The sequence below is a fragment of the Podarcis melisellensis genome, assembly GCF_964234715.1.
Source record: "Podarcis melisellensis genome assembly, chromosome: 1".
NCBI classification, from domain to species: Eukaryota; Metazoa; Chordata; class Lepidosauria; order Squamata; family Lacertidae; genus Podarcis; species Podarcis melisellensis.
The window spans coordinates 107,560,531-107,588,261 of record NC_138528.1 but is presented as its reverse complement, the minus strand read 5'-3'; the positions used below and the strand labels follow the sequence as shown (position 1 = coordinate 107,588,261).

Below are 27,731 nucleotides of genomic sequence, written 5' to 3'. Positions count from 1 at the left end.
TACCTCAGGTTAAGAACTTTGCTTCAGGATGAGAACAGAAATCGTGCGGCGGCAGCGTGGCGACAGCAGCGGGAGGCCCCATTAGCTAAAGTGGTGCTTCAGGTTAAGAACAATTTCAGGTTAAGAACAGACCTCCAGAATGAATTAAGTTCTTAACCCGAGGTACCACTGTATAGAGAAATCAGAAACGGTCTCTATAGTATCTCATTATGTAGAATATAAATCACAATAAGGCAGTGAGTAAAGATCAAAGTAATGGATAAAAACAATACATGAAACAATCCAACCACAGAAAAGTGTAAAACAAATCACCAAATGTCAATTCATAAATGCTCAATAACAAGGGCAGTTCAAAACAACTCAGAAGCCTAAAATAAAACAGTCCCTTCCAACAGGCTGTACAAGAAACACCCAATTAATTCATATTGCAATAAAACCCAAGAACCATTAGTATTATTCATAAGCTTAAAAACTGCACGATTAACAGCCTGTAAGACAAGACCTGCCATTTGCCAGGGAGGTGGCGGCGAATCTTTGGAAGCCCAAGATGTGCTGGATGTTAAGTAATCTACTCTGTTAGTATGAGAAACGTGGCTCAATCTTATTTAAAAGGCGTCTTTGAACAGCCCACAGAGCAGTGTGAACAATGCTTGTTCTGTGTTAGGCTAACAGAAGCCGGGCTCTGACATTCCTTAAAATACCAGTGGCCGAAAGAATTTCTGATGTGGCCTGATGACTTACCCAAATTCTGCCTCGATTAAATTAGAAACCTAAACAGTGTTGCTTTAAGATGCAGTGCCGTTTTGTTTGTGTGCTTCTGAGGAAGACTTTGTGACTTTTCCTTTTCTGTTAATAGTGGTGCATCTTAAGAACACTTGGAATTGTAACAAGAGAGCAGTGAAGGGTCTGGAACTCTTAGCCATTTCGGTCCTGAGTTTTGTCTTCTAAGTACAAAGAGATTTTGATTTCTGATTTTCTCTCTCTCTCTCTCTCTCTCTCTCTCTCTCTCTCTCTCTCTCTCATGAAACATTAACTCATCCTATAGAATAAGGCAGCTTCTCAGAACCTGGTTCGATCCAGGTGTTTTGAACTACAGTTCCCATCACCCCCAGACCATTAGCCATGTTTGGCTGGAGCTGATTATAGTCCAAAGCACTTGGGAAAGTTTAAAAAGACTAGAAGAAGTCAGCTGAAGCTGAGTTAATGCATGCATGCCCATTGCTTGGTAACCTAAATGACCAAAGAAACCAGTGCAGATCACCCTAACTGTCAGAGTTTCACATCATCTCCAGTACATTCCCCTACTCCCAACAGAGAGAGTTCACATGTTCAGCATGCACATGAGTCCCTGAGTGGTGTAGGATAAACCATGTACATGCACATCTGAATTAGCACATAGATCAAAAACAAATCAGAAGATGAACGTAGAAGCGGATCACAAGAGTTTCCATGGTTTCAGTCTAAATGGCTGTATTGCTTAGTTTCAAATATTCCCTGCAAATAGTCTTGTGTGTGTATGTGTCATCTGTCCCTTTCTGACTTGGTTGTTTTTTAAAATCAGAATACTTTCCCTAACTTTCCAACATAAAAATTGCATCCTTTTGGAAAATAATCATATGTTCCTCACAAAACGTATTAGAAATATACTTCCTGTTTGTGTGCCCATTGAGTAAGTAAGCAAAAGATTAAGCAAGCTTTGGGAATCGTTCGCCATAATAGGTTCAGGTTCAGCCACTAATCTTACCAGAAATGTGGTGGGAAGCTTGCAACAGGCTCTTCCTGTTGTACAGATAACAATGAATATTGTTTTCTTTGTTGTCATTGCACTGACTTTCACATGCTTCCAATTTAAATTGTTTGCAGCTGTTTTTCAATCAGAGTTAAATCAGACAATTAAAGAAAGGAGAGGAATACCTGAGTACCTCCCTATTGTTTAGCACAGCGTTGCAAGTTTACCAACTTTTGCAAAAGCCACTTAATATGTTTAATGTTTAGGTAGACTGGCAGAACAGATCTGATATTGCAGAATAATGCAGATTGTGTCTTTGCTTAGCTATGTTGTGTAATAATAGGAGGTGTGTGGGTGCTTTTTATTTTTTAAGTATTAGGTGGGTCAACATTTGTGGCCTAGGGAACATATAAAAGTTAAGTGTGTAGTATCTCAGCTAATTCAGGAAAGTGATTTTAAAATCTCCCTTGCATTGTTGTTCCCTTGCTCCATTGCTCCCTTGGTTTGCTGCATGTCAGGTGCAGCAAACTGCAGACTTGCGTGCTTTCCTTGCTCCAACCCCTGTGTGGCTGAGAGAAGATTGAGAATCTTCTGCTTCCACTTCAGATTGGCTGCAGTTTAGTGTGTTGTCGGAAATGCAAACTGTAGTTAATCTTAACTGGATGGTTGCTTTTTTAACCTAGCCAACTTCATATACTACAGTTTGAAATTGGTTTGTTTTGACAAACCACAGTTGTGATTAACCTCAGTTTGTCTGGGTGTGGTTATGAAGAACAAACCATGGCTACTCTAAAATGGAAGCCAAAGCTTCTAAACCACCTCCTCTTGGAGAAGAACGAGCCAGGTAGGGTGCATGAGCCTCATTCTTGCTGTGACTTGTCCTCATAACACTAAACTATGGTTCAGATTTCAGCTTTATGTATGAATGAGACCACTGAGTTAGACCATTGACTGTTTAACTGAGTACAGTGGTACCTTGGGTTAAGAACTTCATTCGTTCTGGAGGTCCGTTCTTAACCTGAAACTGTTCATAACCTGAAGTACTACTTCTGGGTTAGTGGAGTCTGTAACCTGAAGCGTTTGTAACCCAAAGCATTTGTAACCTGAGGTACTACTGTACTGACTACAGTGGCTGGGAGTTCTCCGGGGTTTGAGACAAGAGTGCTATTTGGAGATGGCAGGGACTCTACCTTGGACCTCTTGCTTATAAAGCATATACTCTACCACTGATGTATGGCCTATCAGCTGAAATCATGGCTGTGAATTCACTGACAATTGTAGACGTTGGTGTCACACATCTAGGCCACATCAACTCACCATCAAACGTATTGATTTACTCATGAGAATTGGTGATCATTATAAAAGACGAGTCAAAATGTGTGTTACAGAGGACCACACTTGTAGTTCTTCTGTTTCTCTCATTTCCAAGTGGTATTGGAATGGAAATAGTTGCCACCAAGGTAAAGCCTGAGGTGCCTTTTGTCTGTCCAGTTTTAGTTCAAATAGATTGATGTGCAAAATTGTAAAAAGAGGTGGACATGAGATTTGGAGATTAAACGCTGCAGCTTTATTAAAATAACCGAAATTAGAAATAACCAGTAGGATGAGCAAAGACGGGAGTAATTAAGCGACCTGCACTTGCCAGGGCAACTGGTATGACTGTGCAGCCACAAACAGCCAGGGCTCAAGCCTGAGCCACCTAAATAGCATCTGTGGGCTAATCTGTAAGGAGGTGAAGTAGCAGATAAACACATAGCAGCTGACTAGCTCTGCTGTGTAATGCCTGCCCAGGCCCTACCCCAGAGCACCATGTAATCCTTACAGTAGGTGCAGAAGCAGGAGTTGCCACCACGATAATATATCTAGAATACAGAAATCAGACAACCAAAGTCCTAACTGTATACTGTTTTTATTTCCTAGACCTGGACAGTACCACAAATATGGTGCTGATAACTATCCTTGACTGCAAGTAAATACAAAAGCAGGACCCTAAATTGCCTCTTAGAATGAATTAGAAACACAAAGACTGTGCTTTCTAAGTTTACTTGCGTCTCTAAATTCTGCTCTCTGTTTATCAGAATGGCCAAACACTATGAAGCCGAGGTGCTTACTGGGATATTAAGAAGCCTTAACATTCTCTTCCCTTATGGTTGTGCAAGTATTAAAAAATCATTCTCCTGATATTGCTCTTCCAGTCCTTAATAGTGAGGATGCCTTACTGTGCCTGTGAATAAATATTACAAATCACAGGAACATTGCAAGCTTGAGAAATACTCTTCTTTTTCTTGGGATGAAAAGGAACACACCCAAAAATTACCTGGCATAAAAACCCACTCTGGTCTCTCTCTCTCTATTTATAGTGGTGTAGTCCTTGGTTTTAATTCTTTTCCATCGTCCAAACAGCCAGCTCTTCATTCTACAGTTCCTTACACTGAAAAGCAGCCAAAACTAGCACAGGAGAGGGAGGTGGTTGTGGTTGTGGAAGGATTTCCAGCTTGCCAAAACTCAGCCCAGAGCAAATTTGTTTATGGCATAGTTGTGTAAACCTTTGGGAATCGTGTTCATGGAACAGCTGAAAGAATCACCCTTTGCAATATTGCCGGCTGGTAAAGGATAGGCTTTGTGTAGTGTACAGGCAGGGCTTGAATAGTTTACTCAACACCAACAGGTTGGGTTCCCAGAAGAAAGTTCACTTTTGTTGTGACAGCTCGGAGGCTTCCCTCCTCCCTCCTTCTTATTATACAAGTAGTCATTACTCTGATGCAGTCATAGAAACTCTGCTTGCTTTCAGAAGGTAAGTAGCTGGGATTTTGTTGGTGTACTCAGTCCTTACAGAGCGAAGACTACAATAACAATAACACTTTTAATTTATGTCCTGTCCCCTGATGAAGTTCTGTTGCATATTCATCAAAGATGCCACTTTGTGTTGCAGTTTGGTGTATAATTGCTTTTTCTTAGTTAGCTTTTATCAACAAGTTTCAGATAGAAAGGGGAAAAAAGCAAAGTTACTTGCAAAATAACTATAATAATGAACATATCTAACTCAGACCTTGAATTTCAAACAGAGTTAAGTTCTCTGTAACATGCTGGCATCCCTTGCCCCCATTTTTACTCTCATCAGATTTTAACTATGGAATTAAAAGAGAGATTTTGATGACAGAATACTGCAGTACTAGTCCTGGTGAGCAAGAAGTGGCAAATATGCACTGAATTTGCCACGGCATTTCCCCTCCGGAATATTGAGGTTTCTTCTCTTTCTCTAGTACAGGTTTATAAAGTCTCAGATCAGAAGAAACCATTCATTCAGTGTTCATGTCGCCATCATAATTTTGAAATTCACAAAGGTGAATCAATAGTTTGTCCATACTTAGACATTTAGGTATTCAAATCTAACTGATAAATGAACTCAGGGTGTGGGAATCTGGGTAAGCATATATTTAAAACGAATATTAATATATATTAAAATACTATATTGAAAAGCATATATCAAAAAGAACTTTTCAAATGTTTTATATTAATTGATGAATCGGGAACCTAAAGAGCAATAGCTTCGTGAGCCATCAGTTTGATTACCAGATCTTTAAAACATGTAAATTGATGCCTTATATCTGTCATCCCCAAAGCATCTTGAGAGTTTGCATTTTTCGTCCTGCTTTTAGGAAACGGAGATATTACTTCACTGGGCACAAACTGAATACAGTAATGTACATTTGGGTATGCACTGTATTTAAATATTTTTCACTGTACCTGATTGGCTGCTTCAGTTCTATTGTGGCCTTTTGGTTAAGATATTGCTTGCCTCTGATTTGGTGATTGAAAACTGATGTGGAAACTTGTGAAATACTTGCTGTTGGTTCAGCAAAGATTAATGTAGTCCTGAAATTATTTCCTAGAATCATAGAATGGTAGAATTGGAAGGTGCCACAAGAGTCGTCAAGTCCCAACAACCCACAGTGCAGGAATCTTTTGCCCAATGTGGGGCTTGAACCCGCGACCCTCAGATTAAGAGTATTCTGCTCTACCACCTTACTTGACTTTCTCTGCATATTGATTTAACAGTGAGCTTCTTCAGCCCGTGAAAATGAAAGTACGGTAGTTGTTAAACAAAAATTTAAAATGCATTGGTAAAATTAGTAGCTGACTGGTATTCTGTAAACAGCCTTAGGGGGTCAATATACTGTCACCACGTCAGATACTGGTTTGCTAATTGCGATTTTGGTGTTAGTTACACAGCTAACACCATTTGTTGTAACCTTGTTTCTGGTATGTCAAAAGTTGGCATTCTGGAAAAATTTACACTCATGTATATGAGTTTTTAAATATTTAATTTGGATAAAGCCCTTTTACATTTTTACATTTTTAAAACCAGACATCTGAACTTCTGATGCGAAACAGATGGCTTTATTTCAACATTTTGTTGTCACATTGCATCCACTTAGATGTCCTAATTTCTTTCTTTCCTTTTTTTCTTTTTTCTTTTTCTTTTTTTGCAAAAGATTGAAGATAAAATCCAGATGCTTCTCAGATAATGCCAATGGATGTTTCTTTCACTGGTATTTTAGCGCAGCCTATCTTTTAGGGTTTGGTGTATTGGAAACAGTGCAGCAGACTGGCGTGACCCAGAGATTTGGAAGAAGCCAAAACACTAGGTAAAATATTTGCATTAACAGGCCACTCATTTGGGTGACTTATCAAATTATTTCCGTGGATACAAATGCAAATGTCTTATTATTGAAGGGTCATCCACAAAACATGTTTAGAAATGGACCTGTTTGCTGAAGCTGATTTTTTTTAAAAAAGCAAATTGACTTGACTTATGGGATTGTATTTGGAAAAAGTAGCATGGATTACTTGCTCCAACAAAATCTATTTGTTCACATGAATCAATCCTGTATCAGTAATCAATCATCATACTGTTCTTTGCTGCTGTCAACAGCAAGGATGATGTGGGTTAAACTAGAACCTGGTTTAGAGAAAAAAACCCTTGTCACAGTTAGGTAAAGATTGTGTTTCATTGAACCTGTATATCGGTGACAACTGTGGAATGTTACTAAGAGTTTAGGAGTGGTTTTTGTTGGGTAAGCTTACATGCCCTGCTGGCCTGATTGCCAAATCCTTGGCATCACTACAGTTACTGCTTATCATAGCTGGCTCTCAGAACGGAGATTAAAATCATGACCCAGTTTCAGTCTGTGGTCTGAGAGCAAACTATGGCTGTTTTGCATGTCTCATTAAATAATAGTTAACAACAAACCATGGTTTAATGTTGAATGCACAGCCTGTTGGTGCATACTGTTAAAAGGTTTCTCACTCCCAGTGGCCCCTCTTCATGCTCTGGGCAAGTTGCCAGGAAACAAACTAGAGTCCGGCTTCCTGTGATGTCTCTCTAAATAAACCATGTGACATCTCTCTAAATAAACCATGTCGACCATGCACCAGCACATTGCTTGTTCACACGAAACAATAGTTTGTTTTTAACTCTGGCATAATGCCATTTGGAAACTGAGTTGGTGTAGACTTTCAGCAGTTGTTCCATATCTGGAGTGGATGGATAGAGGAATACTTTGTGGATATTTCTGTTTCTTACAACAAGGCAGCATAAGAATGGTATGCGTCCATAAATCGCTGTACAGTGACACACGTAATACTTCAGTTCCATGTGTATAATATGACACACTCTTTGGCTTTGCGTTTTGCAGCGGGGGAGTAGCTGAGATGCAGAAATAGCAGAGAACGGTTTTTTAAAAGTGGAATTATTGGTGGACTGAGCCAAGAGAGAGGGTGACGTTGGGACGCATGTGTGTCGTGTCTCCTTTCCAGAAAATAGTTGGAAGAGAGTTGCATAGGTCCTTCTCACTGCCTAGCATTTTAATAAAAAAGAAAGAAACTCTTTTATTAGTGAAATGGGAGCTCGTTATATTTTTTTACGGAATAGTATATTGGTTGCTTTATATGTAATGAAATTAATACTACTTACATGCACACAAATGCAGACAAAAATGCCCCCTTCTTCGTTCCATTAATGTTTTTACCTGTTCGTTTCATTTCAGCTTATCCTTTGTTACCTTAGTACTGATACTTTCTATGCACATGTGTTGCTTTCTTGCAAGACTTTAGGTTTGGCATCTTTCTTTCTTTCTTTCTTTCTTTCTTTCTTTCTTTCTTTCTTTCTTTCTTTCTTTCTTTCTTTCTTTCTTTCTTTCTTTCTTTCTTTCCCTTGAAGGATGGATGGTTCGGTGGTAAGATGAGGTTGTTGTTGTTTAGTCATTTAGTCGCGTCCGACTCTTCATGACTCCATGGACCAGAGCACGCCAGGCACTCCTGTCTTCCACTGCCTCCCGCAGTTTGGTCAAACTCATGTTTGTAGCTTCGAGAACACTGTCCAACCATTTCGTCCTCTGTTGTCCCCTTCTCCTTGTGCCTTCTATCTTTCTCAACATCAGGGGCTTTTCCAGGGAATCTTCTCTTCTCATGAGATGGCCAAAGTATTGTATCCTCAGCTTCAGGATCTGTCCTTCCAGTGAGCACTCAGGGCTGATTTGCTTCAGAATGGGTAGGTTTGATATTGAGTCTCCTCCAGCACCATAATTCAAAAGCATCAATTATTTGGTGATCAGCCTTCTTTATGGTCCAGCTCTCACTTCCATACATCACTACGGGGAAAACTATAGCTTTAACTATACAGTGGTACCTCGGGTTAAGCACTTAATTCGTTCTGAAGGTCTGTTCTTAACCTGAAACTGTTCTTAACCTGAGGTACCACTTTAGCTAATGGGGCCTTCCACTGCCGCCGTGCCGCAACCACACGATTTCTGTTCTCATCCTGAAGAAAAGTTCTTAACCTGAGGTACTATTTCTGGGTTAGCAGAGTCTGTAACCTGAAGCATCTATAACCTGTACGGACCTTTGTCGGCAAGGTGATGTCTCTGCTTTTTAAGCTGCTTTCTAGGTTTGTCATTGCCCTTCTCCCAAGAAGCAGGCGTCTTTTAATTTCGTGACTGCTGTCACCATCTGCAGTGATCGTGGAGCCTAAGAAAGTAAAATCTCTCACTGCCTCCATTTCTTCCCCTTCTATTTGCCAGGAGGTGACGGGACCAGTGGCCATGATCTTAGTTTTTTTGAAGTTGAAAGATGAGGTTATGAAGCAATAAAATTTGTACAAGGTCTTCTTTCCTCCCCAAAGAAATTAGGGTAATGAATTACTGAGATATATGTCGTGGATGGAAGTGCACTTCGATTTCTCATTCACCACCCAGGCCTAATAATAGAGGAAGTGGCAAATGGTTGCGAAGAGGGGAGGGTACAATAAGTCTGTCCAAACTAATCAGAGGGTTTTGTTTTATTTAATGGCAGAACAGAGGAGAAGGGGAGCAGATTACATGGTGTGGTGTGGGCCTCCCTGCCTCCACAGATCTTGTGATTTTTAGAAGATATGGACATACCATTACATTAAAAGGGGGAAAAAATGTGGTGTTTAGGAGCGGGGGGTACATTCCACGTAAGTAAAACTGGAATTAGCAGCTCAGCAACTAACACTCCCCAAAATAAAATACTTGCCATGTTGGAGGGTGAAGACTGGAAAGGATTTGTGGAAACAGTGATGCACAAAGCATGCATACTAATTACATAGCTGCATTTACAGGAGGAAAACAGGATGCTGGTTCTGTTTCTTTTTCTAAAAAAATAAACCCTTACAGTATAAATGAAAGGATGTGTTTCTATTTATAGAAGGCAGTGTTAGACCTTTTAGTCAACTGTATTGCATTGAGTAATAGTAAGTCACCATATTTATTGAGGACATGTTCCTCCTTGGGGGTTTTTTAAAGTGTGGTCTGCTGAGCTTTTCCAAAGTGTCTTACTTTCCCAACCTTTTAAAGATGACATGCTTCTGTAATTCCTTAAAATTATAAATGAAAAGATTTGTCTAATAATGTATGTATAGGAGTTTGCTATATACATTGTCTTAAGACTTAAAATATCACCGCGGGTGATTAAAATACTTTGCTGTATTATCTTTTAAAATGTTTTCAGCAGGCTTTCTCTTAGAAAACATACCAAATTTTTTTTACAATTATCAATGGTAAAAAGCAAAAAAACCCCACACACCCGTGATATTGAGGATTAAGGATTAGGGAGAAATTAGGTTCAGTTCGCATTTAAAAGTAAACCCCCCCCCCCAATTCTCCCTTCCCAAAATGATATGCAAACACAGCCATTGTTTGACATTCAATTCACACTCCTCCAGATTTTGCAATGAAATTCTGCAACCAAATTAGGTGTTCACGAGTGTGCTGGGGGGGGGGGAGAGTTGAAAAATGAGTGTACTAGGTGAAATTGCATATAATAATGTATTGGGAGACATATGCAGTAAAGGGTTGAAGATTTTTGCACATCAGAACTTTTTTTTTTAAAAAAAACCAACACACCTCAGACTGATGTGCAAATGTGGAGAACTGAGCTTAAGATTGGAATAATGAGAAATCGAGGGAATCTGAAATTGCTATATTGAGGACAACCTGTAGAATATTTATGCAGAGGGAACAGACTCCCATTACTTTCAGAAAAATAAAAGAAAGTGCTAGTTATTTAATCATCTCCCCTACCAGCTACAATTCTTTTCTTTTTTTAAAGAGAACGTTGTCATATTGTTTAGTCTGGTCCTTCTACTAGATCTATACATGCAGCAAAAGATGGACAAGTATGCACATATTCATTGTTCCTTTTAAAAAAAATCTCCTTGCAGGTGGAAAAGAGCACAGTCAAGTGTGGTGATGGTGGAATTTGTACTACTACCTGTTTATTTTCTGTACTAGTTTTTTTCCTTGCAAGTTTTTTTTTTTAAATTAAATAAAAGGGGGAATATCACAACATGAGGTTCTTCCTCCTCCAGTTTGGGGTAGGGGTGTCCATTTTGTATTAGGGTTGCTAACCAACCAGGAGAGGGGGGGAAATCCCTGTCCAGCAGGTTTTGTTAGCCTCTAGGCTAGTTGCCAACATTTTTACTGCATAATAAGGCAGAATTTTGGGCTTCTTTCCATAATTCTTTGAGTGCTGTGTGTGTGTTTTGAGTGGAAGGCAGCTGCATGGTTTCCATTTTAATTTGCTCCAATCTCTGCTCCTTATTTTTTCCCCACACGGTCCTCCATGAGAAGACTGCAGGATACATCTGTCTGGGACATAGGAAGCTGCCTTATACTGAGCCATTGGTCCATCCCAGCCCTGCCTGGAGTTGCCTAGGATTTTACCTGGTCCCTTCTGCATGCAAGACACATGGTCTATCATTGAACTGTGATCTTTCCTGTCAAGGCTGTGGGCTTCCTCCGTAACATTTCCTTCCTTGCCAATCTGTGCTAGGCAAAGTGGTTGATGTAGCACTGTGGGGAGCTGTGGTAGCTTGTGTGCTTTGCATGCAGTTTAATCCAGCAAACCAAAGGGCTCGGTTTGCAAGTGATGTGGAAGAATCTTTGCCGGTTAGAGTAGACCAGGGTTTCCCAAACTTGGGTCTCCAGCTGTTGTCGGACTACAACTCCCATCATCCCTAGCTAGCAGGGCTAGTGGTCAGGGATGATGGGAATTGTAGTCCAAAAACAACTTAAGTCTGGGAAACCCTAGAGAAGACAATGCTAAGCTAGATGAACAAACAGTCTGATCTGGTACAAAAGCAGCTTCCTATGCTCCCAACACAGAGATGCAACTATGAACAGCACAGTTTGCTCTTGTTATTTAACCCTTGGCATCGTCAATGGCAAGGATCAGGTGGATGAGTGATGAGAAGGCTCTCCGCCTAAGAACTTGAAATGCTCCTAACAGTTAGAATGGATAATACAGGACTAGGTGGACCAAACACTTTCTGTGTGCATATACGTACATGGAAATATCCCATAGCATTCTGCCAAAAAGCACTATTGTTTTGGTTCTCGAGAATCCCTGTTTGATAGCTGCACATGTGCAGACTGTCCAGTGGTGATGATGATGGGGGCATTGCCATATTTTCTGTTGTGGCCTGAGATGGGTCTTCATCCTGCTGGATCAGGAAATCAGGATGCAAAGGATGCTGATCAGGAACTGATCAGGAACTACTCTAGGAGAACGCAGTTGTGTTCATATTTCCTTCCTACTCTACTCTAGGAGAACGCAGTTGTGTTCATATTTCCTTCCTGTCAGGGGAGGAAGTCCCAGGATGGTCCTTGGCCACCACTTCCCTTTGCTAAAGTTGCTCATGTCACCTCTGCCCGGGGCCGTACACCAGCCACAAGATTGGATCTGGGCCGCAGTCTGGTGCTACGAAAAACATGCTGTCTCGGTCTCAAGTCCTTTGTGGCCTGACCAGTTTGGCTCATGGCTCATTTGAGTCTGCTTCATCCACCTGCCCTTTTCACTCCCTTTGCTGCTGGAAATTTTAAAAAATGGTTATAACTTTCTTTGGAGATGAAAGTAGATGAAATCTTCAAAGTACAATAGTCCTTGTGGATAAAACCTGCCAGATTATAGATATCTGGGGCATTTGTGCTGGACACATCATCATCATCATTAATTATTATTTTGAGGAAACTTCTATAACTTTTTTTTAAAAAAAAAAACATTTTTTTGAGGCAGACATGAAAATTGCAGGCAGGATCACATAGTTTATATCGCTTACAGATTTCAAAAATACTAAGTGATTTAGAAATGCTTTTAAGCAAATAAGCAAGCTATTGTAAATGTTTATTTTAAGGGTAGTTCTCTCCGGCCATGCAATAACTTTAACCAAAAAAAAAAAAAAAAAAAACCACGAGCAACTGAACCACGTTGTTAACAAGGCCAATCTTGTGATTGCAAAACGATAATGATTTTAACTTAATATCTTCCCGTCACTCTGTGGGCTGTGGGTGGGTTACAACAATTTAAAATTCAGCATTGAAAACAGTTTTCAAAACTTAACAATTACAAAAAAAAATGAAGTGATTAAAAAATAGGCTTGGTCCTGAAAATATGCATCTCTGTTGTCAAAGATCAGGGTAAAGAGCCTCAGAGTTGGAAACCGTGGTTGGCAATTTAATTTATTTCTCTATTAATTTTCAAAATCTAAAACTGTATGTGCTACAGGCAAATAAGCTGTGGGAAACTCCCTTTTGGCATGGACATTCAGTGGACAGAGTTTTCCACTTGAAACATCTGTGTGAGTCAGCTTTAAATAGGCATTAGGAAGAATTCTTATTCCTTTTATGATCACGCTATATTTGCATAATTTGAAGCTGCTCCTTGTCAGACATTTGGTTTGCATTTATCTGCTGTTCATCTTCAAAAACAGCATCTGCTTTAGAATACAAACTGAGCAGAACAGCAGCATATCACATATTTAGCTTCTGGATAATGTGGCCTGAATAGCCTTTCACCATGGTGTTTAAAAATAAAAGAAAACCATATGTCCATTTAAAGTGCCATTCAAAATAAGATTTTACATTTTTTTTCTTTCTGTGACAGAAAATTAATGCTCATGATTTTCTGCATACAAAATGCTACCTCCTGGCTCAAATCTTCCTCTTGAACAGCTTACCAATCATTAGTTCTGCATAAAATTTATCTTAGTTCTGGTTACAGAATAAGTGTTGAGTGTTCTTCAAAAGAACACAAGAGTTTACAATAACTGGGTTTAGTCTATTATTTCTGTTCCTTCTCATCCATTTGTTATTTGCTGCAACATTTGCCAGCCCTCTCTATAGGCTATGTCACCAGGGGCCACTATATTTTTAACTTGGTAAAATGGCTGGGGATGAGCATAGAGCTCAGTTGGGATAGCTCTTCGTGTATGGGATTTCAGGTGTAATTTCCTGATAAATGCCTGTTAAATAGGATCAGGTAACATGGCTGAAAGAGACCCTGGAGAGCTTGGGCCAACCTGAATAGAACTGGGATGGGCATCCTGTGGCTGTCCAATTGAACTCCAGTTCCCATCAGCCTCAGCCAGTATAGCCAATGGGCAAGGATAATGGTGGTTGTAGTGTAATAACATCTGGAGGGTCACAGGTTTCCCATCTTGGAATAGACAATACTAATGGTCTATCTCAAAACAAGTAAGTAGTTATAAGCTTTCTGTTTAATTTGTTTCTTTGATGTTTAAGAAGTTCTGGGAATATCCGAAAGTATTTGTAGCTACATACAACGGGTGGGGTTTGAATGAGTTTGGTTTCGGATTATAGATGTTCCCCAGGATATCAGCAGAACTCTGGGCAAATATTTAGTGAAACATTATCTGTTGTGTATAATTTCTTTAATTCCTCAGGGTTAAAGTGGAAACAGAACTTAATCAGTGAGAAACAAAAGGAATTGCACAAGATCGCAAACAATGGCTGTATTTACATATTATGTTAAGCCATAAGTTTCGGTTGTTTATTTGAAGGATTTACTTGCTGTTCATCAGCACAGATACCATCCAGGGTGGGGCCCAGCATAAAACAAAATATAGATTCACAACTGTAGAACCAGCTAATCAAAAACAGGCAGCTAAAAACAACGTCAAGCTTACAAACACGTAAAACTCACGGGCAAACAAGTTTGGTTGTATCTGACTAAGCCATTCTCTGAGTTGGGCCCATTGACTTTCGTTAGTCAAGTCACTGGTTTCAGTACGTCTACCCCGAGTGTAACTTAATTAACACAACCAACAAATTTTAACTTGGTGCTGAAATGATAACAGTTTTGGCACTTATTGTGCTTGTAAGGAGCGGGCATTCTGCAAGTGGGGCACCACTTGTTATCGCCACATAACAATGTTCCCCTCTTCAGTGTAGAAGAGATTTTCATTTGTTCACCACGATGTACATAAGCAGGAACGAACCACTGTGAATCTTGGGCTCACTCTCCTTTGTCCATTTCTAGTGCAGTCAAGAGGATGAGTTTCATTCTGTGAACCGCCCTGAGACCTCCGGGTATAGGGCAGTATATACAAATTCAATAAATAAATAAAAGAAGTTTGGAAGCTTCAATTTCTGCTTCATCACAGCTTGCTGTGTTGTCTGTACAAGGGGTTGTGTTGAATATTTAAGACGGCATTAGTACCTAGATTTAGAAGCTGGCTTGTTTGAAACTTGCTGTAGTGAAACTGTGGTGTTGTTTAAAATTGTTTTTGAATGTTATACATTACTTTGTAGTTTGTATTTGTGGGCTGGGGTATTGTTTAGGGACTTGTCAGAGAATGTATTTTTTATTGGTTTGTGTTCATTTGTGTTGTTAACTGTTTTAATTATTTTTTGTTATGCAATTTGTGCTATTTATGTTGCAGCTTTTCGTTGTAACCTAAATAAATAAATAAATGAAATAAATAAATAAATAAATAAATAACCTAAATAAATAAATAAATGAAATAAAACAAATATGAGAATTTATCACCTGACAAACTGCCATGAGGGAGCTTTCATCTGTGTTGCTTTTTGCGGTTTTGTTTGCCATGTCACAATGCCCAGAAGCAGTTCAGTGGTGATAACTTTGGGAGCAACCATTATTTAGTCTTTAAGATGTCCTGGGTTCCCCTTCTCATGGGAATCCCATTCCAAACCAGGCAGGAAAAAGTTCTATGTGATGCACCCACACAGAGTATTAATGCCTACTGGAAATTCCACATTATTGCCAAGGGAATATGACGCACACTTAACTGTTAAAACTTCCTTTCTATTGCATGTTTTTAGTTTCTGAGCTTTCTTTCATAGGAAAGTAGTCAAACTTACAGTTTGAAAGGAGGGTAACACAGAACCCGGACAAATATTCCTTTAAGGAAGCATTTAACGATGTATGGAAGTTATAGAACAAAATCATGAATTGGTGGGCAACAAGAGAAAGGCTTGGTATACTTATAGTTGCCATGCAGGAATCTGATGCAATTGTCATGCAGGAAGCTCTATTTTTAGTAAGAGTCAGTGCTGTGTGATTCTGCCAAAAATAGAAATAATGTCTCAAGATTGCCCAGCATCTGGGATGGTCTTAATTGAAACAAATGGTACTCTAAAAGTGACAAATGGCAACAAGTCACTGACAACTTTGCCTAGTGTGTCAAAATGTCATGTGAACCTACGGCCTTTGTCTGCATGTTTGTTTTTACAGTGGGAATAATGGGAGCATGATAAAGGAGGTTTGCCAGTAATGGTGTGATACAGTTAGTCTTGTAACACTACTTCTGAAGATTTTCACTGTGCTGATTTATCAAATCCTCTTAACAACGCAAATGAGCACAGGTTGGTTGCTAGGGGTGCAATTGCTGTTGCTTGTTGACATCTATCTGTCTCTTGGGTGCACCCTTGGGGGAGAGGGCAAGCTGTTGGAAGGTTGCAGCGCTCGCTGTGGCTGTAGAGACCGATGCAGGAGAGACATATTTTGTTGCAGTTGGGGCAGAGGAAGTCATCCAGTTGTGCTGATGCAGATGGGCAATGGCATTTCTTATCCCAGCGGCCATCCCTCCTCTGGTCACTGCTATGGATACACAACTTGACTGCTTGTCTCCTGGCACTGCGGTCATCTGCAAGGGATGCCTACATGGCAGAGTTGATGTTGCCAGCCTTCATGCCACGCTTGCAGCCATCTTGGTAACACAGAGTTGGTCTGCCGATGGGCCTGGTGCCTGAAGCCAGCTCCCCATACAGTTATTGATTACAAATTCAAGTACCATACTGAATTGTTTATAAATCCCATGTAGTAGTTGAAGCTGGGGAGAATGCTCCTCTTTTGATTTGAAAACCATTCACATAAAAGATTATTCCTTCACTCCTGTGTTTGCCTCTTTTCTGGTTGGTTTTGAGCATATTCCTCACAGTCTGGGAATATATAATACATTCTATTGTTTTCAGGTTCTGTGTATACTCAGAGATATCTCTGGAGACTAATTTTCCTCTTTAGGAGATATGTAGATGTGTGTGGGCAACTGTATTTCAGAGGTACCAAGTAGTCATTCATTAATAGCATTCCAAATATTTCTTTTTGTCCTTTTTGTATTTATCTGATCTTGTGCAAATAAAAAGTATTTTATTTTAAAAGGAAGATGTTTCTGTTCTAGAAACAATAAACAGAGAGCAGATGTACAGCTAAGCTCCCAAGTTCCCATGATTGTTTGTGTGCCTGCATGTGATGGAGATCAAAATTTGTGTACTGTCCAGTATTTCAGTTGGGCATGACGCAAGTAAAACTATGCAGTGGATATTTAGTTTTATGGTCTCCAGGAGATGTGAGAACAAGTCTTTCAGGTTCTGTCTTCTGTTATAATAGGAAAGCTTTTTTAATCTTTGGGGACGGATGGACACATAACCACATTGTTCATTAAAACAGCTTCGTAATATCCTAGATGTTATTTTTGATAATTGTAGGCATGAACAAGATGCTAAGTTAAACCCAAAACAAAATGTGGCTTTGCAGAGAATAGTATAATGTGAAGAGATTCTGTGATGTGTGTATTCTTACTTCCTAATATCCTAGCAAAATATAGAAGCTATTATGTAGAAGACTTTGTACGCTCTAAGAAGCAGCAATAAAGAGAAGCCTTGGACAGCCCTGGTCAGCAGTTCCCCTTCTGAACTGTTCACTGAAGGTGAAAGCTGACTTTTGTACCTCACCCCCATTTCATGTCTGTGAAGAATTCTTGGTCAATAGTCTTTAGAGAAAGAGGATATGGGAAATCTGGGGAACCAGCATTGCTCCAGGTGTTGTGGCCACGTTTGAAAAATAAAAAACAAGAAGTCATGTAAAGGTGTCATATGTAAGTTAGTTTCTGTGGTGCAACTGATCATCTTTAGGGAAGTTGTCAAATACAGTGGTACCTCGGGTTACATATGCTTCAGGTTACGTACGCTTCAGGTTACAGACTCCGCTAACCCAGAAATATTATCTTGGGTTAAGAACTTTGCTTCAGGATGAGAACAGACATTGTGTAGCGGCAGCAGGAGGCCCCATTAGCTAAAGTGGTGCTTCAGGTTAAGAAAAGTTTCAGGTTAAGAACAGACCTCCAGAACGAATTAAGTTCTTAACCCGAGGTACCACTGTACAAGTAATCTATTAGCTTCTTCAGCAGGCAAAGGAATTTTCTCTCTCTCTCTCTCTCTCTCTCTCTCTCTCTCTCTCTCTCTCTCTCTCTTCCAATTCTGTCAAATAAATATTAGGGCCGGTGCAGAATCTTTGCCCAGTTTGGAAGTGTCTATGAGCAGCTGTCTGCCACTCCTTGGGAGGAACACCATGACAGAAATTCCATACATAAATAAAATGACATTGTTTGCCTCGTGGCTCCACCTTTTGAATTTCCTTCTATGTTCTCTACCTGTGTTTGGTAGGACACCCCTAAAACCCTTTTGAGAAGCCTGGTTAATTTCAGCTCACTCAGAATGCATATCCATATTAATTTTATCCTAGGGTGGTGATAGGAATACAGAACACCATAATAGTTGAAGGAATTTTCAGGAAAACTTGAGGGCACAGCAAGAGGACATGGACACATGAATACACCTGGAATTTCAGTTTAGTGCTTTTTTTTTGTAAGGTCAGTCCTTGTAAGTTTTTCTTTTGTTTTCCTGTGCTATGCTTACAGTATTTAAAAATACATTTCGTAAGATTGTTCAGCCCCATTTCTTTGAGTTACCCTGGAAAATAATATTTTCTTTAGCATATTTATAAATGGAATTAGATCTGATCTAGCATCCCTGAAGTTAGCTGGTTTTCCCCTTGACTTCACTTAGATTTGAATCAGGCCTTTAAAATCCTGGCACCAGTGATCAGGAGCTCCTGTTATTAATTTACCAGCTGATCATTGCCTCCTTAAGATGTTCTTTCCAAAAGACCTCAATTAGTAGCTGGCTGTGCAGTTTAGTCATAATGTAATCTTATAGGGTTGGGGTTTGTGTGTGTGTTTGTGTTGTTGTTTTTTTGCCCAAGCTTTTTATTTCAACAACCTTTATACTGGAGAGACTGAAGTTTAGTTGTGAGTTGGCAAGGCAATACAGTTAAAACTGAGCTTTGGAATTTTTTGTTTGACAAAGTAGATTCTGCTTCTCAGAACGACTGCCCCCCTGGGGTAGGAAAAACTAGAAATAGTTTGCAGCTTGGTTGATGCCCTGACACATTTTAGCTCAATTACCTCATTTTTGTGAAGATTTAACAGTTTAAGTAATATGCTAAAGCAAGTGTGCTCTGGTTTGTGTGTGTGTGTGTGTTGTGTGTGTTGGGAGCAGTTGCATTCCTCTATAATTTGGAAATATTTTGGCAAGGCAAAGTGCAAAGAGTACTAAAAAACAAAACAAAAAACCTCCAGACCTAAGTTAAAAGAATGCTGTTACATTTTCAGGTGACTCTTTAAAAGAGTTATGAGTATATAATAACGTGGGGATTTGGAATAACTCCATGAGGTTTATTTTACTACTACTACTACTTTTTTGCCTTAAAAAAAGACTCCTTTTCAAATGAGTGTGGTGATTGCATCTTTTTGTGAAGCCAGGGCAAAGGAACTATTGCTGTAATATTTATGGTGTTACCCATATTGTGGCCCATTTGAAAGCAAGTTTGGTGTAGTGGTGTCTGGCTAGCACTGAGAAGACCCAGGTTCAAATGTGTGCTTAGCCACAAAGCTTGCTGGGTGATCTTGAAGAAGTCAATTACTTTTACCTTAACCTACCTCACAGAGCAGTTCTGGGAATAAAATAGGGACAGGGGAACATGTGCACTACCTTGAACTCCCCAATGAAAATAGGGACATCCTTAATAATAATATTAATATTAATAATACCTCAGCCATCTTACTGGGTTGCCCCAGTCACTCTGGGCAGCTACACACACTCTCTCCCTATACAGGGCTGCCTTAAGATGTCCTCTAAAGCAGTGTTTCCCAACCGGTGTTCCGCGGCACACTACTGTGCCGTCAGACATTGGCTGGTGTGCCGTGGGAGGGAGGCGGGCGAGTCGGGCGGTGAGAGGCGGCGGCGGCGAGGATCCGCGTCGAGCCGGGGGCGGCTCCGCGGTGGTGGTGCTGAGCGGCGGGGCAGCGCGTGCAAAAGGGAGGAGCGCGAGACAGCGGAGGAGGAGGAGGCCGGCATGTCCGGGCAGCAGCAGCAACAACAGCAGCAGCAACTCCCGGCGACGGCTCCTCAAGCCCCGCCGCCGCCCCCTCCTCCGCCCGCTATCGCCGCCACCACCACAACAGCCGCCGCCGCCTCAGTTGCCGCCGTCCCTCAGTCCCTCGCTCTGCTGCCTCCTCCCACCCCCAAAGCTTGGAGGTTCCCCGGCAAGGGGGAGGGAAAAAACTTTCACTTTCGTGTGTCCCTCCCGGCGTGACGCTGCGCGCTGACGTCACGGGGCGGGGCTTTAATGGTGGTGTGCCGTGAGATTTTTTTTCAGTAAACAGGTGTGCCGTTGCCCAAAAAAGTTTGGGAAACACTGCTCTAAAGGTTGTATAATTACTTATCTCCTTGGCTCGGGGGTCGGTTAACTCCTTACCCTCCAACATTTCTCCGATGAAAATAGGGACGTCCTAAGGAAATGCAGGGATCAAATCATAAACTGGGGCGGCTTCTATAAATCTGGGACTGGCTCTGAAAAATAGGGGCAGTTTGAGGGTCTGATGTATGTGTGATAAACCTGCAGCTTAGAAAGAAGAAAGAAACTTAAGGCCCTAGTAGGCCAGAGCCCTCTTAGGATTAGCTCCTGCGAAAGTGCCTGGAGTTGCATAGGTAAAGACTATTTCTCCAGCTGCGACTTTTCCGACCACAATGTGTCAGAGAAGGCAAAAAAAAAAAACTCCTGGTGGGAGTTATCCTCCTTGAACCAACAGAGATCAGACATGACAACTCGGGTCACAGTTATTCATGCCTAGGCATTGTTATTTGCTTATGAATCACTTTCCACTTGAGTGAAACATGCTATAATATATCCATAGTGCTTTCCTATGTGAAGGCTCCATTTGAAAAGTTTCCGGAGCAATGCAAATGCAACCCACTAGGTGGCAGCATAGCTAGATGCTGGTTTAAATATATTTGTTTCCTTTTTAAACAAATCTATATTAAGTTTCTGTATAGTTTTATTTGGTCTAAGATTACCAAGCTGTCAACTATACTAACTCTTCCTGTAAAGGTAAAGGTACCCCTGCCCGTACGGGCCAGTCTTGACAGACTCTGGGGTTGTGCGCCCATCTCACTTAAGAGGCCAGGGGCCAGCGCTGTCCGGAGACACTTCCGGGTCACGTGGCCAGCGTGACATCGCGGCTCTGGCGAGCCAGAGCCGCACACAGAAACGCCGTTTACCTTCCCGCTGGTAAGCGGTCCCTATTTATCTACTTGCACCCGGAGGTGCTTTCGAACTGCTAGGTTGGCAGGCGCTGGGACCGAGCAGCGGGAGCGCACCCCGCCGCAGGGATTCGAACCGCCGACCTTTCGATCGGCAAGTCCTAGGCGCTGAGGCTTTAACCCACAGCGCCACCTGTGTCCCAACTCTTCCTGTAATGGGCAGCAATTGTTAAAACAATTTTGCTGAGGTTTTGGTGAGTTCTGGGGATTTTAAGTTGGTATGGCCTCACTTGTAAAGTTAGTATTTTGAAAAATACTGTGCGAGCACTCCAGCGAATTCAGGCTGTCAGTTAATGTGGGCCTCTAGCAATATCAGCCAATCAAACACCAACCTGTCAATTCTTGTCCCTTCCTACTTGCACAGCTACTGCTGCTGCTCTCCTCCAACTGGGAAACAAAACACCACAGTTGGATGCCTGAGGTTGCTTGCCTTCTATCCCAGGCACCTATCTGTGGGGTGCTTTGTTTTTCAGGCGAAGGAGATGGATGCTGGGCAGGCAAGCTGCCAAGTCAAGAGAAGAATTAGGAAGATTTTTGGGAGTCTGTATACCAACTTGCCACATGTCCTTTCTGTGTTTAAACTCTTTCATTTCCTTCTGGTCATCTGTGCTGTGATGCTGGGGGTCCAGAAACAAATATTTTGCAGTGCTTTCCCATTTTTCACCCCTTTGAAAGGTTTATTTTACACTTGCCCTTCTGCATTTCACAATATCCTGCTTGGAGCCAACTCTTTCTGCTAAGTATCTGGTACCTTTTCAAAGGACTATGTCAGATCACACAGAGAACCCCTCTCCCACATAGGAAATGCGCAGTGTACCATGTGATAGTTAAGGATGTTATTTTTCCCCTCCCAAAAAATTCTAGCACCTCAGGCTGAGTGCCTTTTGAGCATGTGCTGTTGGCTCTGTTTTGTGGCACTAATACAGTTGTGTGTACTGTACTGTACACTAGCGGGAGCTGAGTAACCCTCCTGGAGTATTCCTGGTACGCTGTCTTTTGGTTACCAAGAGTTAGTGATGATATCTTCTGTGTCCTTCCTTACGATGCATACTGAGCTGAGATCTGGAAACTTGCATGAGTGAAATTTCCTTACACAATCAGAGCTCAAATAAATTAAAGGTTTCCTTCAATTCAAAATTGTCCAAGTGACATCCAATTCAATAAACTCCAAGCTTTCTGCTGAATATTAGAGAAATAACAAACGTGGATTAGTATACACACAGGTCCCGCTTTTACCAGGACATTGTTTGTTAGGCGAGCATTCATATAACAAGCTGCAGATTTCCATTATTTCCTACAAGAATATTTCAGATCTCCAGTCACACCATGGTTTCATCCTAAAATGGCTGCAGCCAACCAGCAAAAGAGAAATTGAAAAACAAACAAACAAACAAACTGATTTGTTTAATCTCATGGTTTCTTCCTGAAAGTGACTGCTGTTGACCAGCAAACCACAAAAGTAAGGAAGTGGGCAATCTCTGACTGTTAGGATATTGGAATCAGCTGTGTAGTGAGGTTTGGTCATAATTCTTTGTTTGGATAACTGAATTTGTATTTATAAAACAAGTGTTTTATTATGAAAACTTTTTATATCAGTTGTTCACTAACTGCAGCCACTGGCATTGGCTCAACCCCTTCCTGTGTGAATGCATTCTACACCTTGATATTGGTGCGGGTGCAGGTTTCAAAGGGAATGTTGCCCGTTATTCTGGTTTTGATCTTCTGTTGTCTTTGAGAGTAAGGCAGCAGGCAGTGGAGGCTGGTTGATTAGGACAAATAGGGCACTGCCACCTCAACCTTGATCCGCCGTCAGTCAGTCAGCCAGCCCTTACATGTCTGCCTTCTTGTTTACATCCAGTCCCAGGGCTGGTACTGGCTGTGAGCTTCCTCCTCCTTAGTCTCACTGTTGCCCTTAGTAGAGAAGGATGGGGACAGAACAAGAACTAGTCATTTCTGCTTTGTCAGTGACTCTGGCGCCATCTGCTGTTAGCTTCCTTGCCTTCTGCCCCACCAGTTCCAATGGGGCACCAGATGGCAGCTGATCTTTCTCCAGATTTGTTGCCCGTTGATGGCCTTTCGGTCGACCTTGCTGAGATTGCTCTGCTCTCTCCTTTCTATGCTAAGTGTTTTGTGCTCCACCATCTTAATTACTCTGGTTGGACTGGCATTCTACCTTCTTTCCCTACTCAAATAAAAATTCCTGTGCCAAGAATAGATTTCTTTTTGCTGTAAAGGTGTCTTCCTCCTCCTAAGCGTGTCTCTCGCTATCCTTGCCTGTTTGCTGCTTTAAAGACAACACTTTAGGGCTTTCATCTTTCCACCCTTGACTTTTTCTTGCCCTCATTTCCTGCCTTGTGCTCTCTGCACAGGCTCATATGCTTGCAGTCGCCTTGGTCCTCTACTCTCACTCTTGATTTCCAGTATTTTGTTCTGTGAGCTTGGAACAGCATCCATCTCCATGTCCATCAAGCCAACTCCCTACACAGGCTTCCAGCTATGCAGAGGACTGATTCAAGCGGTAGCCCTGGTTGAGATGCTGAACGCTTTTAGGGGCGGTATTCCTGTTTGCAAATCATACCCCTCTTCTGAGGTGGCAAATTCCCCCTCTCCTAACGTGTGAGATCTTTTTCATGGGAGAACTTTTTAATAAACAGCTCCCCAAGGTGGAAATATCTGAGATGATTCTGAGTTAAGTTTGAAACAAAAGGTGGTGACTTTTAACAGTGCTTCAAATATTTGAAATTGCTTTATGATTCCAGGCCTTTATTCCATTTCACCTTTCTAATGCCTAGCCCCTCCTGTTCGTTCTTTTAATAGAGGTACCCGGAATTGAAATTGGGAACATCTGCATCCACATGCATAAGTTCTGTCCCCTCCACAGTTTACTCGCCCAGGTAAAGGGATGATTGAATGCATTTGTTTCCCAAAGCCTTTCCTAGGCTGCTATCTCTTTGGTATTTTGTGCCTCCTGCCTGCTCAATACACCTTTGTTCACGGTGCTTCTTTTTGTACCCAGCGCCTGTTGGTTCCAAGAAAAATCTCCAACAGTAGAAGCAGTTGATTGAACACGCAGATTCCTTCAGCACAGGGATACACGGGCTACTTTGATGCTATGTCAAGGTATTTAGATGCATACTTAATCTCATGCAAGTAGAGGTTTCCATAGCAGGAAGTAGATCTTTCTATTACTAGCAGTTCCCAATGTTTTAAACATTCAATTGCAACCCATCAGGTTGCTCTGATTTGTTTTATTCTGTATGAGCTACCAGAAAATATTTAGGCTGCTTAATGCAGTTTCTGGAATTAGCTGAAGCAGACATGTCAGGATTACTGACGATCCAAATCTGTAAATGTGTTATCTAGGTTGTTTTGGTCCAGCAGTGGGATTATAAATAGGAAGGCTTAATGATGTAATTAGCTGAAGAGCAATGGATGAGGCGAGATGGTCGGTTCATCTATATGTACGCTTTAGGGGTTTATATTGAGGTGGTGTTGAAGAATCAACATGTGTCGAGTTTGGGGTAAGCTGAACATTCAGTGCATTGTGATAAATATATTTAACTTGTAAAAAAAAAAAGGAAAAAAGATGCATTCTGCGTTAAAAAGATTGGGTACACTAAAATTCCAGTGTTTTAAAGCTAGTGTTGATAATTCAGACTGATTTATGTGAGTATACTGTATATCCTAGTAGCTGGAGAGGTCTGCTATCACAGGTTATGAAGTTTATATAGTCAGTATCGATAGTTGTCAGTGTCTCTGTTTAATCTATTCTTTGTTATGGCTTAATGCTATCTTGTAACCATACTCGAGGTGAGTTTATGTTTACATGACAAAAGAAACTTGATATTCAAAGTTGTTGGGTGGTTTTTGTATTATTTATTTTGCAACCTTTGAAGCTCTGCTTTAAAAACACAAAATCTTAGCCATTCTTTATTGGTTGTGGATACAGTATTTTAAATATCATATTGCAGACATCTCAGCCGTGGGCTGCAGTCCATGATTCAGCCGTGGGATTTAGAGGTTCATAACTGCTTGCCTGGATTATAGCCGTGAACTACAAATAAATTTATTCTAATATTCCCCAATGCTGAAGTCTGATTTGCTCGTTTTATATTTGGATTAATTTAACTTGCTGAGACTGCTTTTAAAAATGCTACTGGCTGCTTCTATGTGATGTTTCTTAGTTTTTCAATAATACAAATTGAGCTTTATGTATCTGTTACACTTTGAAAGGAACATTAAGAACAGCTGGAAAACTGGCAGCATAACTGCATGTGTGCTTACTTAAAAATAAGTTCCTTTTAATCAGTGGTTCTTGCTCTTAGGCATCTGTCTGTGTGTAGGATTGCAGACTTATTTAAAGTGCTTCCACATTAGGTGTTCAGAACTGCGATTGTTCACTCTCTCTTCATGGAGTACCTAGAAAACACCAGCTTCATTGTCGTCCTGTATTTTCCCTGTGGTTATTTTGTCTTTTCTTAGGCTACAGAAACGCTCATCACTTTCCAGAACAGGAGAATAGTGCATCTCTACAGGTTTAGGTGCCTTTAGTGCTAATCTTTTGGCATTTTAAAAGGATGGGGTTTTGACACGGTCAGTGATACATTAGAAAAGTGAACATACAATGACTTAGCACACATTCATTATAACCTTGTCGTTTTATGACCCCGTTTTGAGTTACTAGAACACTTTGCTGGCTATTTTAATGAAAGACCTGCAGTGCTATGCCACCATAATGCTATGATGATATTATTATTATTTTAAATATATATATATTTTAAAATCATTTCTGGTTGCTCCCATTTGAGCAGTGACCAGAAAGTTTCTAAATTCATTTTCAAAAATTAACAATATTGTATGATCATGCAGTTAGCATTATGGTATGGTATGCCTTGTTTTCATTAAAAAATGCAGTTAACACAATAGCAGTATAATGCATTTTTTTCTTATTATGCTATCATATTCCTGTAATAAAAAGCACAGTAATCCTGACTGCATGAAAAGTCAGTTGTAATTCTGCTTGCAGTGGATGAACAAGTTTTGGGTAGTACTAGGAGCCCCCCATTTGGAAGCAACTTTAGTCCAGGGATTTTAGTTCTATGTTCATTCAAGCCATAATGAATAAATAGTGATCGCGGCTGGTGGTTAAATTAGTTTAATTTTAATGAATTCATTATACAGTGGTATCTCACTTTTCGAAAGTAATCCATTCTGGAAGACCGTTCAAGTTCCAAAACACTCAAAAATGGAAAACTCAATACGGAAGTCTCAAAACGTAAAACTCAATATGGAATCTGCGTTTCATGTTTGACTTCCGAGGTGCTTTCAAAAACCAAAGCATTTACTTCCGGGTTTACGGCATTTGAAAACCGAAATGTTCGTCGGTGGAGACATTCGAAAACCAAGGTACCACTGTATTCTAAAAAAATTTAAGCAAATAATATAAATGAATGCTGGGCTAAACTTTACTGAGTGTTCCCCCCCCCCCCCCGTCTAAATATAGATGTTCAGTCTTCAAATGCTATGATTTTTAAAGCACACTGATGTCATAATTTATCAAGAATCTCAACATATCTGAAAATGACTTTGCCAGAGAAACACCCAAGTTGCAACAATTTTTTAACAAAGACTGATTCTTAAAATAACTTGGGTGTAGAGTTCTGTACAATTAGACTACTTTTGTATCAGGCGTGTGTCTTTGTTTCAGAGTCAATACATTCCCCATGGGTAGGTCTTACTAAGTCTGTATGTTTCAAGCCTCTCCCTTCTTTTGATGAAAAGGGGTGGGAGCGGGGAGACAAAATATGATAAATTGAAGCTGCTAATTTTGTACTACATCCCCAAACTTCAATATTCCTTTTTCCCTCAGTTAATTTACATATTACATTGCTGAAACTTTGAATATAACTTTCTGTTGAATTATTTGTGTTTGTTTCAAGAAGACATGTTAAAAAGATGACAAGCCTGTTGTTTCTTCCTTTACTGCTTATATTGGCTGTTGCTCATACCACAATGATGAGAGTTTGTTACTTAAGAAAAAGGATGATTGAGGTACAGTAAAGGTGCCATCTCAGCAGCTGGCGGTGATTCACAGCAGACTTGGGCTGTTTGACAGGAAAGGAAAGACTAGCCAGGCTAAGTAGCCAGGCTAGAAGCAGTGGTCTAAGTTTGAGTCTGGGGCAAGGCAGGAAAAGAATTGGAGTTGTCCCAATGGGTTGGCATACCCACCCGCCAAGCTTTGATAGGCAAGGCAAGCTTACCCACGAGACTCCTTTGCTTTGTGAGAAAGTTGAGCATGCAGATGCACACTGTGTCACGCAGAGGGTAGATCTTTCCCCAATGACAGCAGCACCAAATGCTGGGTGGCCAGCTCTGACTCCATCCCTTTGCAGTTGGTTGATGCTCTCCCTGGATTCCATTGATTCTCCTCTCTCCCTGGGAGAGAAGAGTGGAGATGGGAGTTCTGCTTCCCCATCCAGAGCAACCATACCCTGGGAGAAGAAAGTACCTGTCTCCTCCTGCCTCTGTTCCTTGTTCCTTGGATACAGCCCCACCCTCCATTCCCCCCCTCCAAATCCATCTCCACCTGTCATTCCACACCTAAACCTGGTGATGCCTCGAGACACATGACACTCCTTGATGTTTGACTGAAGCATTAGTCATTGGAGGGCTTGTGCAGTTTTGTGCCTGCCTTTCTGTCTGTTGAGTTGCACCAAGTA

At 40.9% G+C, this 27,731-nt stretch overlaps 1 protein-coding gene across 7 annotated transcripts in view; it reads left to right on the top strand.

Moving 5' to 3' along the window:
* The window catches only part of COBLL1 (cordon-bleu WH2 repeat protein like 1), an 88,882-nt gene that overhangs the window by 16,517 nt on the left and 44,634 nt on the right, over nt 1–27,731 (top strand). Inside the window, exon 1 of one of the 7 annotated variants that reach the window (XM_081923253.1) lies at nt 4,426–4,523. The exons of 5 other annotated variants lie outside the window; for them this stretch is intronic. The gene's annotated coding sequence lies outside the window, so the exon portion shown is untranslated. Of the gene's footprint in view, nt 1–4,425; nt 4,524–6,282; nt 6,379–27,731 lie in introns of those variants that run through there. One more of the 7 variants, XM_081923254.1, reaches the window with a different exon arrangement.